This window comes from Orcinus orca, chromosome 1 (assembly GCF_937001465.1).
Source record: "Orcinus orca chromosome 1, mOrcOrc1.1, whole genome shotgun sequence".
Taxonomy (NCBI): domain Eukaryota; kingdom Metazoa; phylum Chordata; class Mammalia; order Artiodactyla; family Delphinidae; genus Orcinus; species Orcinus orca.
This window is the reverse complement of record NC_064559.1, coordinates 18,632,317-18,646,511: the sequence shown is the minus strand read 5'-3', so window position 1 is coordinate 18,646,511 and position 14,195 is coordinate 18,632,317. Positions and strand designations below refer to the sequence as shown.

Genomic DNA, 14,195 nt, shown 5'->3' with positions numbered 1-14,195 from the left:
CCTCCCTTCTTTCTTCCTTCCTTTCTTCCTCTCATCCTTTCCTCCCTTCCTCCTTTCTTTCTTTCCTTTCTTCCTTCCTTTCTTCCTCATCCTTTCCTCCCTTCCTCCTTTCTTTCTTCCCTTTCTTCCTTCCTTCCTTCCTTCCTCTCTCTCTCTCTCTCTCTCTTTCTTTCTTTCTTTCTTTCTACTTTTTCTCCCTTTTATTCTGAGCCGTGTGGATGAAAGGCTCTTGGTGCTGCAGCCAGGAGTCAGTGCTCTGCCTCTGAGGTGGGAGAGCCAACTTCAGGACACTGGTCAACAAGAGACCTCCCAGCTCCACATAATATCAAATGGCGAAAATCTCCCAGAGATCTCCATCTCAATACCAGCACCCAGCTTCACTCAACGACCAGCAAGCTACAGTGCTGGACACCCTATGCCAAACAACTAGCAAAACAGGAACACAACCCCACCCATTAGCAGAGAGGCTGCCTAAAATCATAATAAGTGCACAGACACCCCAAAACACACCACCAGACGTGGACCTGCCCACCAGAGAGACAAGATCCAACCTCATCCACCAGAACACAGGCACTAGTCCCCTCCACCTGGAAGCCTACACAACCCACTGAACCAACCTTAGCCACTGGGGACAGACACCAAAAACAACAGGAACTACGAACCTGCAGCCTGCAAAAAGGAGACCCCCAAAACAGTAAGATAAGCAAAATGAGAACAGAAAAACATACTGCAGATGAAGGAGCAAGATAAAAACCCACCAGACCTAACAAATGAAGAGGAAATAGGCAGTCTACCCGAAAAAGAATTCAGAATAATGATAGTAAAGATGATCCAAAATCTTGGAAATAAAATAGACAAAATGCAAGAAACATTTAACAAGGACCTAGAAGAACTAAAGATGAAACAAACAATGATGAACAACACAATAAATGAAATTAAAAATACTCTAGATGGGATCAATAGCAGAATAACTGAGGCAGAAGAACGGATAAGTGACCTGGAAGATAAAATAGTGGAAATAACTACTGCAGAGCAGAATAAAGAAAAAAGAATGAAAAGAACTGAGGACAGTCTCAGAGACCTCTGGGACAACATTAAACACACCAATATTCGAATTATAGGGGTTCCAGAAGAAGAAGAGAAAAAGAAAGGGACTGAGAAAATATTTGAAGAGATTATAGTTGAAAACTTCCCTAATATGGGAAAGGAAATAGTTAATCAAGTCCAGGAAGCACAGAGAGTCCCATACAGGATAAATCCAAGGAGAAATATGCCAAGACACATAAAATCAAACTGTCAAAAATTAAATACAAAGAAAGCATATGAAAAGCAGCAAGAGAAAAACAACAAATAACACACAAGGGAATCCCGATAAGGTTAACAGCTGATGTTTCAGCAGAAACTCTGCAAGCCAGAAGGGAGTGGCAGGACATATTTAAAGTGATGAAGGAGAAAAAAGCTGCAACCAAGATTACTCTACCTAGCAAGGATCTCATTCAGATTTGATGGAGAAATTAAAACCTTTACAGACAAGCAAAAGGTGAGAGTTCAGCACCACCAAACCAGCTTTACAACAAATGCTAAAGGAATTTCTCTAGGCAAGAAACACAAGAGAAAGAAAAGGCCTACAATAAAGAACCCAAAACAATTTAGAAAATGGGAATAGGAACATACATATAGATAATTACCTTAAATGTAAATGGACTAAATGCTCCCACCAAAAGACACAGATTGGCTGAATGGATACAAAAACAAGACCCATATATATATGCTGTCTACAAGAAACCCACTTCAGACCTAGAGACACATACAGACTGAAAGTAAGGGGATGGAAAAAGATATTCCATGCAAATGGAAACCAAAAGAAAGCTGGAGTAGCAATTCTCATATCAGACAAAACAGACTTTAAAATAAGGACTATTAGGAGAGACAAAGAAGGACACTACATAACGATCAAGGTATCGATCCAAGAAGAAGATATAACAATGGTAAATATTTATGCACCCAACATAGGAGCACCTCAATACATAAGGCAAATACTAACAGCCATAAAAGGGGAAATCGACAGTAACACATTCATTTTTGGGGGACTTTAACACCCCACTATTACCAATGGACAGATCATCCAAAATGCAAATAAATAAGGAAACACAAGCTTTAAATGATACATTAAACAAGATGGGCTTAATTGATATTTATAGGACACTCCATCCAACAACGACAGAATACACATTTTTCTCAAGTGCCCATGGAACATTCTCCAGGATAGATCATATCTTGGGTCACAAATCAAGCCTTGGTAAATTTAAGAAAATTGAAATTGTATCAGGTATCTTTTCCAACCACAATGCTATGAGACTAGATATCAATTACAGGAAAAGATATGTAAAAAATACAAATACATGGAGGCTAAACAATACACTACTTAATAACTAAGTGATCACTGAAGAAATCAAAGAGGAAATTTAAAAATACCTAGAAACAAATGACAATGGAGACACGATGACCCAAAACCTATGGGATGCAGCAAAAGCAGTTCTAAGAGGGAAGTTTATAGCAACACAATCCTACCTTAAGAAACAGGAAACATCTCGAATAAACAACCTAAACTTGCATCTAAAGCAATTAGAGAAAGAAGAACAAAAAAACCCCAAAGTTATCAGAAGGAAAGAAATCATAAAAATCAGATCAGAAATAAATGAAAAAGAAATGAAGGAAACGATAGCAAAGATCAATAAAACTAGAAGCTGGTTCTTTGAGAAGATAAACAAAAGTGATAAACCATGAGCCAGACTCATCAAGAAAGAAAGGGAGAAGACTCAAATCAATAGAATTAGAAATGAAAAAGGAGAAGTAACAACTGACACTGCAGAAATACAAAAGATCATGAGAGATTACTACAAGCAACTCTATGCCAATAAAATGGACAACCTGGAAGAAATGGACAAATTCTGAGAAATGCACAACCTGTCAAGACTGAATCAGGAAGAAATAGAAAATATGAACAGACCAATCACAGGCACTGAAATTGACACTGTGATTAAAAATCTTCCAACAAACAAAAGCCCAGGACCAGATGGCTTCACAGGCGAATTCTATCAAACATTTAGAGAAGAGCTAATACCTATCCTTCTCAAACTCTTCCAAAATATAGCAGAGGGAGGAACACTCCCAAACTCATTGTACGAGGCCACCATCACCCTGATACCAAAACTAGACAAGGATGTCACAAAGAAAGAAAACTACAGGCCAATATCACTGATGAACATAGATGCAAAAATCCTCAACAAAATACTAGCAAGCAGAATCCAACAGCACGTTAAAAGGACCACACACCATGATCAAGTGGGGTTTATTCCAGGAATGCAAGGGTTCTTCAATATACGCAAATCAATCAACGTGATACATCATATTAACAAATTGAAGTAGAAAAAACCATATGATCATCTCAATAGATGCAGAGAAAGCTTTCGACAAAATTCAAAACCCATTTATGATAAAAACCCTGCAGAAAGTAGGCACAGAGGGAACTTACCTCCACATAATAAAGGCCATATATGACAAACCCACAGCCAACACCATTCTCAATGGTGAAAAACTGAAACCATTTCCACTAAGATCAGGAACAAGACAAGGTTGCCCACTCTCATCACTCTTGTTCAACATAGTTTGGGAAGTTTTAGCCACAGCAATCAGAGAAGAAAAGGAAATAAAAGGAATCCAAATCGGAAAAGAAGAAGTAAAGCTGTCACTGTTCGCAGATGACATGATACTATACATAGAGAATCCTAAAGATGCTACCAGAAAACTACTAGAGCTAAACAATGAATTTGGTAAAGTAGTAGGATACAAAATTAATGCACAGAAATCTCTGGCATTCCTATGCACTAATGACGAAAAATCTGAAAGTGAAATCAAGAAAACACTCCCATTTACCACTGCAACAAAAAGAATAAAATATCTAGGAGAAAACCTAACTAAGGAGACAAAAGACCTGTATGCAGAAAGTTATAAGACACTAATGAAAGAAATTAAAGATGATTCAAATACATGGAGTGATATAATATGTTCTTGGATTGGAAGAATCAACATTGTGAAAATGACTCTTCTACCCAAAGCAATCTACAGATTCAATGCAATCCCTATCAAAGTACCACTGGCATTTTTTACAGAACTAGAACAAAAAATTTCACAATTTGTATGGAAACACAAAAGACCCCGAATAGCCAAAGAAATCTTCAGAACAAAAAATGGAGCTGGAGGAATCAGGCTCCCTGACTTCAGACTATACTACAAAGCTACAGTAATCAAGACAGTATGGTACTGGCTCAAAAACAGAAATATAGATCAATGGAACAGGATAGAAAGTCCAGAGATAAACCCATGCACATATGGTCACCTTATTTTTGATAAAGGAGGCAGGAATGTACAGTGGAGAAAGGATAGCCTCTTCAATAAGTGGTGCTGGGAAAACTTGACAGGTGCATGTAAAAGTATGAGATTAGATCACTCCCTAACACCATACACAAAAATAAGCTCAAAAGGGATTAAAGACCTAAATACAAGGCCAGAAACTATCAAACTCTTAGAGGAAAACATAGGCAGAACACTCTATGACAGAAATCACAGCAAGATCCTTTTTGACCCACCTCCTAGAGAAATGGAAATAAAAACAAAAATAAACAAATGGGGTCTAATGAAACTTCAAAGCTTTTGCACAGCAAAGGAAACCATATACAAGACCAAAAGACAACCCTCAGAATGGGAGAAAATATTTGCAAATGAAGCAACTGACAAAGGATTAATCTCCAAAATTTATAAGCAGCTCATGCAGCTCAATAACAAGAAAACAAACAACCCTATCCCAAAATGAGCAGAAGACCTAAATAGACATTTCTCCAAAGAAGATATACAGACTGCCAACAAACACATGAAAGAATGCTCAACATCATTAATCATTAGAGATATGCAAATCAAAACTACAATGAGATATTATCTCAGACCGGTCAGAATGGCCAGCATCAAAAAATCTAGAAACAATAAATGCTGGAGAGGGTGTGGAGAAAAGGGAACACTCTTGCACTGCTGGTGGGAATGTGAATTGGTACAGCCACTATGGAGAACAGTATGGAGGTTCCTTAAAAAACTACAAATAGAACTACCATATGACCCAGCAATCCCACTACTGGGCATATACCCTGAGAAAACCATAATTCAAAGACTCATGTACCAAAATGTTCATTGCAGCTCTATTTACAATAGCCCAGAAATGGAAACAGCCTAAGTGCCCATCATCGGATGAATGGATAAAGAAGATGTGGCACATATATACAATGGAATATTACTCAGTCATAAAAAGAAATGAAATTGAGCTATTTGTAATGAGGTGGATGGACCTAGAGTCTGTCATACAGAGTGAAGTAAGTCAGAAAGAGAAAGACAAATACCGTATGCTAACACATATATATGGAATTTAAGAAAAAAAAAATGTCATGAAGAACCTAGGGGTAAGACAGGAATAAAGAAACAGACCTACTAGAGAATGGACTTGAGGTTATGGGGAGGGGGAAGGGTGAGCTGTGACAAAGTGAGAGAGTGGCATGGACATATATACACTACCAAATGTAAGGCAGATAGCTAGTGGGAAGCAGCCGCACAGCACAGGGAGATCAGCTCGGTGTTTTGTGACCACCCAGGGTGGTGGGATAGGGAGGTTGGGAGGGAGGGAGGGAGACGCAAGAGGGAAGAGATATGGGAACATATGTATATGTGTAACTGATTCACTTTGTTATAAAGCAGAAACCAACACACCATTGTAAAGCAATTATACTCCAATAGAGATGTAAAAAAAAATTATGCAGACAGGTAAATGCTCATAGAATTTTATGTAAGACAGGCATAGAGTCCATCTATGATAACAAAGGAAAAAGAAAAGAGTAAGAGATTTTTTTTTTTTAAAAAGCAAAACTTTCTTCAGGGCACTATAAGAATTCAAATAAAACTTCAAGTTGCTTTCAAACTGCAGAGCCAGTCAGACAGACATGATTTTTTTTAACCTTAAAGTTATAGATAAACCTTTATTCCAAGAGAAAAATAAAAAACAGAAAGGGGAATTGTACTTATTCTTTTTAAAAATATGATCTTTCAATATCAATGGAACTTAAAGGGATATTTCCCATCCCTCTCCCCTGGTAAAGTAGAAGTGTGATTTTTTTTTTTTTCATCTCTCTCTTGCGCCAGGATGCTCCAAAGATGGCACTTAATTGTATGTGTGGGTCTGTGTGTTTCTATACAAACCACAGGAGAGTATGCAAATGTGGGAGGCTGGCAGCCCTTTGCTAGAGGCTTGTTGAGTCCACAGCAAGCACACTTCAAAGTTCCCTCGTCTTCTTCCTGGCTCAGAAGTTAGTTTCTTTCTACAATGTTTTTATAAGCAGGACGTTCGTTGCCAAGATGGTGAATATGGAAAGTGAGGAAAATTCCACAAGTTGTAAAATAGAAATGTTTCCTTCTCTTTGGCTTATGTAATTTTACAAACACGCACGGAGACACAGAGCAGGGTAAGTAAACTATCAGTTCTAAGAAGGTAAAGGTAAGGTTTTTCACAAAGGGATGAGAGCTTGTTTAAGACAGTTATAAATAGGGGCAGCTATACATTTGGTTTTATTCTTCTACTTGGGAGAAAGCACAGGTTCAACTAAATGGCCCTGGTATGTGTTTCCAAAAGCACACTGTTTCTTTTACTAAGAATTTAGAGTTTTTATTCATTGAATTTGCCTCTCTCATCACTTTGAATGGGTTGATTTTTCCAGGGGAAAAAGAGCACATTTGGAAGACACACACAGAAGTAGAACATTCTGTACAACTGTTCTAAAGATTCATATGAACTGATTGTAATATAAATCGTGTAGCTTTTAATATGCTGAAGGTAAAGACAAACCGTGTGTTTATGCTGTAGAATGCTCTTGTAACGAATGCTATTCCCCACAATCCTACGTCTTCACTGTGGCTTTTACATCATAAAAGGCAGCTAAACTCATCTTTCCTTCTGCCCTCTGTATAAGGTAAGATACCATCTTGGCCTTTTGTTTATTTCAATTTCTAACCTACAGCTTATTTTTTTTTTAATTTAGATTCCTTTGCATTCTTTCCATTTTTAAGTATCTCCTGACCACTTGCACCTTGAAGTTTCAACTTACATCTTGCAAATAATTCAAAGTAGATTCACAGCAGATGAAAAATGGAAAACATGTGCTAATGGTATCTATATTTGCACACTGCAAGCAAACTTTTACATTTTGGGGGATTATTAATTTCATTAAAAAAACCCAAAAAATAGCATCTTGACGTTGTACTGAACAGATTTGAAAAGGCACGGCAATATTTTATACTTCTCATTGCTACAGCTACAGAGAAAGTGTAAGATAAAATGAAGCTTGAATTTGCAACTCTTGTTTACTTATTTATTTTTTGGCCTACCCCTGATTTTTGAGCTTCTAATTGCTCCTAATTCTCTTGGGCATCCTCTCATAAAAATGACATCATTTTCCCTATAGTTGCTCCATAGCGCTACCTACCGTCCACTCCCCTGAGGTTTTAGGGCTTTCAGGTGAGATGAGAAAAAAGGAAAGAAAATTCAGTTCTTTCCTTTAGAAAGTGAAGGAGAAAAATAAGTTTACTGTGCAAGTCATACCACAAGTCTGAGACTCAGTCCCTAATCAATTGAAGGACTATAGTCAATGATTTATTTTTCCTTTCTTTTCTTTTGTTTAAAGGCAAAGCTATTGTAACATTTAACCTAAGAGATTTGATAGCACTGTCCCACCCCTCCTAAGAGTGTAGGCTGCTCCCAGGGCAGTCATCATTCTGCTTCCTTTAAAGCATTTCCTTTCCTTCTGTTGCATAGTTGGTACTCTCTTGACCTACCTACTCTTAACTGACTTGCTGGATTAATAAAAAAATTTCCATTTACTCTGTAACATACCAGGAAGGATAGTCAACTGTTTTAGTCCAAAGGCTAAGTTTTGCGGTCACCAGTAGACTTAGTTGTATTTTCCCCAAATGACAACTACCTACAATCACGAGAAATAATAGAGTGGCTGTATTAAATTGCTAAGTTTTTGAGATGGTTTGAGTACACAGTAAAACATAACTGAAAGAGAATTCCAGTCTTTTAAAATCTAAAAGAAAATTAATCCAGCAGTTTGATCTCTGAAAAATCAGTGGGTGACATTATTCTTTTAGCAATATTATTGGGCAAAAAATATATGTTACATTTTAAAAAGCAAATATTTCACTTAGTTGTTCAAAAGTGCATTTACTGAACAATTACTATGCTTTCCTATTTGGTGAAAAATGAAATAAACTTTTTTTTTTCATTTTTGAAAATGAAATAAATTCCAAGATTTAACTTTTTAAAAAAGATGTATGTGAGGAAAATTTAGAAAAGGTGAAAAAACATTACCCAAAAAATTCTTCTCTCTTGGCCTAGCATTAACAAAGTTATAAAAGCATTTATTTATGAATAAAAATATACATATAATGGAAATGAAAAAATAATCGAAACATTGAATTTAATAAGTGGCTCAGTATGAATACAGAAGAGAAATCTATCAAGAAAAAAGTGCTGCTTTTCTGCCCGTTGAAATCCCAAGATAAGCAAAGAGAGTTTGATGTAAAAAATCACTTGAAAATTATGATCCGGAGGTCATAGAGGTAGATATTTAAGCTATTTCAAACGGAAAATCACTTCTCATCCTTCTTGCTTCATCATCCAATACACATCACAACCACCCCTGAGCAGGGCTATTGGGCTGGCCATATTTATGTCACCTATGTCACTCTGAGGGCTTAAAGTAGGAAGGGATAGAGATGTAGCCAGACAAAATTATCCTGGTCTCCCCAGCATGTGTCAAAAACTGTGATTTTCACTTGCCCTCCCTCCAGGGCATTTTCCAGCCTTTGGAGGTAAAAGGGTTCTGCACACTCAATCCCAAAGTGTTGGGGGGCAGGTGGTTTCCCCCATGTCACTAAGCCAAGCTCTGGACCTAGCTGAGTGTCCTACAATTCAGCTCAATTCTGACACTATCAACCGGAAGATAGCATCAGATTCCACAGGGAAAGGGCTCAGTCCCGCAAGACTGCTCGTTTCCAGTCCCCCTGCCTGCCACCTCTAATGCCATTCACAGCCTAGACTGTTAGCTGTGCTTCTGACCAAATGGAAGGTTCCAATGATCCCCCTCCAACTCAGGATGGCAAGTCAAGGTTGTTACCTATACTTCGGCTATAAATCAGGTCCCCACAATCCCCTTTTTGGGTTCTGTTAATTTGCTAGAGTGGCTCACAGAACTCAGGAGATCCTTTTACTCACTAGGTTTCTGATTTATTACAAAGGATACAACTCAGGAATAGCCGGATGGAAGAGACACCAGGGCAAAGAATGTGGGGAACGGCGCGGAGCTTCCATGCCCTGCTGAACTCCCCACTGTCCCCAATATCCACGTATTCACCAATCTGGAAGCTCTCGGAACCCCATCCTTTTGGGTTTTTATGGAGGCTTCATTACAGCGGCGTGACTGATCAACTCATTGGCCATTTGGGACTGAACTCAATCTCAAGTCCCTCTCCCCTCCCAAGAGGTCAGGAGTGGGTGGGATTGAAAGTTCCAATCTTCTAACCACGTGGTCGGCTCCTCTGGCAACACGCCTCTGTCCTTGGGCGCTTTCCAGAACGCATCTCATCAGCATAACAAAAGAGACTTTTATGGCTCTCGGTGCTTAGGAAATTCCAAGGGATTTAGGAGCTCTGTGCCAGAAACAGGTACCAAGCCCACTTATATATTTCTTACTTTAGATCACAATATTGCAAGAGGCCAGAAAAGAGTCCTAGTAGGAACAAAGAAAATAGCAAGCACCAAATATTCATCAAGACAGGCACTGTGCTGAGCGTGCTACATAAACTGTTGTTGAATCCTCTATCAGGTGGTAATTATCATCACGCCTGTTTAACAGAGGAACAAAATGAAGCTTAGAGAGGCCTGTAGATTCGCTTGTAGTCCCTCAGCCAGTGAGTGAAAGAAGGGGAATCAAATCCAGGTTTGCAGGATTCCAAAGTCTATGCTTTTACAATGTGTCTAAGTGTTAATTCCAAATGGATTTCACTCCTTTTCTTTCATGGATGTTTTAGGTTGGAGGGGAGGTCAAGACAAGGAGAGAGAAACTAAAACTCTAAGAAACCACTCACAACCATTTTGCTTCTTTTAGTGTTTGCTTTTCTAATATCACATCGTTGGAAAAGGAATACATTCCTCAAGCCTAGTATTTTTATGAAGTTTGTAGATTATAATAATTCTTACCAATTTTAAGGTGTAAATGACAAATTGTTTACTGTCATAGAAAACTGGATTAAGTTCCGAGTTCCTTTCACTGTGACAATAAAGCAGTTCAGAAAAAGATAAACAGAAGAAAAATATTTCTTTTGGAAAAATAGAAAAGTTTCATAAAAAATCTGTTTCTAGCCCGTCAGTATGGAATTTGTCACTAATCATTTTAAACTATGCCCTTTTATGCTTCTTCTGTCTCTTTTAGCTTTCTGAGTAGTTCTTTGATGTAACAAAGACAGTTTCAGACAAGATTTCAGTTCATCTGGAAAAAAAGGTTTAAGTCTGGAGGCAAAATGCAGTGTATTTAAAATTTATATACTCTACAATGCCTTTGTTCTGAACTTGAAGATCCTGCAAAACTTCTAAGCTTCTTTGGCTTCTTCCTCTAAGCTCATTTGTTCTTCCCTGGCTTATTATCATGCAACTGTGACTTCAACTAGTGGTTCCATCGTTTAACTACATGCAGAGTCATGGCTGACCCTTTCTGATCAATTGCCAATCCATACAGGTTTGACTGATAAAAGAGCCAATTAGATTTAAGCAAATTAAGGGACATCACCAATGTCAACCACTTATTAAACTGAATGCTGAATTCCATGCATACAAAACACTAATGCACTGAGCCCCATTAAGAGTTGAAATCCTAACCCCATTAGTAACTCCAGACCTTGAAGGGGTAAAGGTCGTAAGAAAGTTTCATATTTATGGATTAACATTTGGAGTCTGTTTTATTTTTTTAATTCTTTTCCTGGAACTTTTGAACTTGCAGTATAATGCTATTCAAGAGCTTGGATTCAATATATTCTTCATTTCTAAGAGTATCTTAGTGGTAAATAGGAGCATTACGCTATTACAAACAACCTAAAAATATAGTAATTGTAGAAATACAAAAGCCTGAGTACACACAAGTGGGTAAGGATACGCTACATAATTGAAGAAGAAAACAAAACAAAAGACCAAACTCCTCCAGTGGACCAAATAATATTTCAAGTGAATTTTTAAAATAAAAAATGCGAGCTATAGGGATTTGCCTCTGTCCTTCTATGTGCTGAGCTATTGGTCTCATGATCTCACTTGTCTTAATTTCCATCTTCAGAATAACTTGTGTTTATCATATTGTTTAATCATATTTTCCTTTTCTTTGGTCAAAGTTAAGACTTTTATTTTTTTAATATGATTAATTTGATTAAACAACATGAACGAAACAAGGAAGATCTGACAGAACTAACGAGGGTTTGAAATTAGGTATTGTTGGACTTCTTTTCCGCAGCCTTATTGAGGTATAATTGGCAGACACAAAACTGCACGTTACTCATCATTTTTCTCATCAGAAGAAAACAGAGAGAGCTAGTATCAAATAAGATGTTTCATAACCATTAACTAAGAGATGATGTACCAGGGTAAAATTCTTTGTGCTATGTCCCCTTACCTCTCCCAAATTCCAGTGTTAACCAACGTCTGTTATCCTATGTTTACCTAAGTAAAGTAACTACAATAGGAAAGGAACCAGAGTGATGAGTTAGTACAATTTGAGAATATTTCTTACTTCTAATACTCCTGCCCTTCTTATAGTCTGGGCTAACAATTACACCTGCATGGCCGCAACATTTCTGCACTGGACAATTTTATACAGAGGAGGTCACCTTTTCCACAGCTGGCTATAAGGTTGCTCACGTAGAAGATGAGGTCTGAGCAGGCCTGAACAATGATAAGCTTACAACTTAAAACTGGTAATTAAGCTATCTCGACTGATTTATTTATTTACTCATTCACTCACTAATTGTTCATTATGCACCTACCATGTGTCAGGTGTGGTCTAGGCATTGAAGGTAAAAATGTGAATAAGAAATAGTCCCTGCTGTGTGGGTTCTTATAACCAGTGACTGTGACAGTCAGATGAGACAGGCAATTTCAATATAATGTGATTGAACTTGGGGATACAGAAGGGCCCTATCTCAGCCTTGGTTGGTAAAAGATGACTTCCCGATGGATTGACTTCCAAGTTGAAACCTAAAACATGAGTAGGACTTGGCCAGATGCAGGGGGTAAAAGAAGTTTTTCTGAGCCACATTTGAGAGCAAACACTTGATAAAGAAAAACAATTAGCAGTTCTGCCTTGCCCAGACTTTCTATTCTTATGTTTTTAAACTACACTAGAAAGAAAACATAGCTAAGGGTGTTATTACAGATCTTGCATAACTCAGCATTGAAAGATAGTAGGAATTCAACATCACCATAAAAAAGATCTAATACTGAAATCAAGGAAATGGTAATAATGATAACAATCCAAATATAATGGAAAAGTAAATAGCATATAGAACTTTCTCTGCCCATAAGTTGGTTCGCTTCTGTGCGTCGGTTCATTTATTATTCATTTCAGTATGAAACACAGTCCACTGGATAAAGGCATGGAAGATTTCTTTAATAACTCTCAGTACTAATTTAATTCTACTTAAACACACATATTCTAGTGAATGCCACATGCTTTTCAGCATGATTTTATGTGTAAATCAGGATAATCTGTTTTCAGATCATTAAGTAAAAGGAAGCATGAACTAAAACCTATTTAATCAATGAGGTATCACCTTTAAACTGCCACAAGGTCATAAAAAAGATAATTTCAAAGCTGTAAGTTTCCTAATTGTAATCAACAACAATCTAACGATGAAAAGAAGTATGTCCTAATGGCTGTAATAAACTTGAGGAAATCGCTGTCTGTCTTTGAAGACATTCTGCTTCCTCTTTTGGTGGAGGGCCATCTCCCAAATTCTGGATTTCTGAGGACATGAAGTGAACGATCACATGATGCCCAGAGGGTGCTGGCTTCCGGAGCATTATGATAATGACATGGGTAAGCAACCACAGAGCAGAGATGAAGATAAGACTCAGCAGTTGACTTCAGTCCAACTGTACCACCGTAAAACAATATTCAGTTTCCTCCTGTTTGCACAATATTAACCCTTCTACTAACCCACTGACAGACATATTCGCACAGTGTATATTGAGTTAATAATGGCAGCTTGCTGTGTTTAACTGAATCGTAGATACACACACGCATATATTATAAATTATTAGGCCATACATTCCTAAACATACAATGGATTAAATTCACCCCTTTTATGAATGCAATGTAAATTGCTGTAAATTACAAACTATCTAAATCAGTGTTTAGCCAGAAAATGAGTATGTAACTCAAATATGCCACGTATTCTGTTAAGATGTCACTATGCCACGGAAAAATCTCCATTAAAGCACTAATCACTCTTTAATACCTAAATATAAACAAGGGGTATTATATATTAAGGTATAGAGTCATCCCAATTTTTTATCCCTGCAAGCATATTGGGTTACAGTGAAAAATGAAGATAGGAATACCCGAAGTTTCTTTTGTTTTGTTTTGGTTTTTTGGTCTCAGTTCTTAAACAGGCACCCACCTAAATTCAATTCCCTTCTTTATTATTTGTTCATACAATATGCAACTGAGTTGATCTGCCCCAAAAGTCGCTTTCAAAGTGTTCTTTTCTTAAACAATGTGGCTTCAGCCATTTAGAGTTTCAATTGTTTGGTAAATATCCATTCATTAATTCTTATAATGTCATAAAAGGTAGATAATAGTGAGTGGTTTTTATGACACAGCAGGTAATGAATTCTTCCTTGGAAGAGGGGTTCCATACGAATTGTAGATTAACCCTTATTTTCCTCTGGTGATGAGACCTTTGTTGCTCTTATGCTCTTTACGACTGGAGAGGGATTTTATCCAGCCCTGCAGAATGCTCTTAATGTGGTAAGGACATTATCCTTTAGTACAGAACGC

At 37.5% G+C, this 14,195-nt stretch overlaps 1 protein-coding gene across 1 annotated transcript in view; it reads right to left on the bottom strand.

Annotated features, from left to right (window-relative positions):
• The window catches only part of USH2A (usherin), a 782,904-nt gene that overhangs the window by 314,439 nt on the left and 454,270 nt on the right, over positions 1-14,195 (bottom strand). The gene's annotated exons all lie outside the window — the stretch shown is intronic.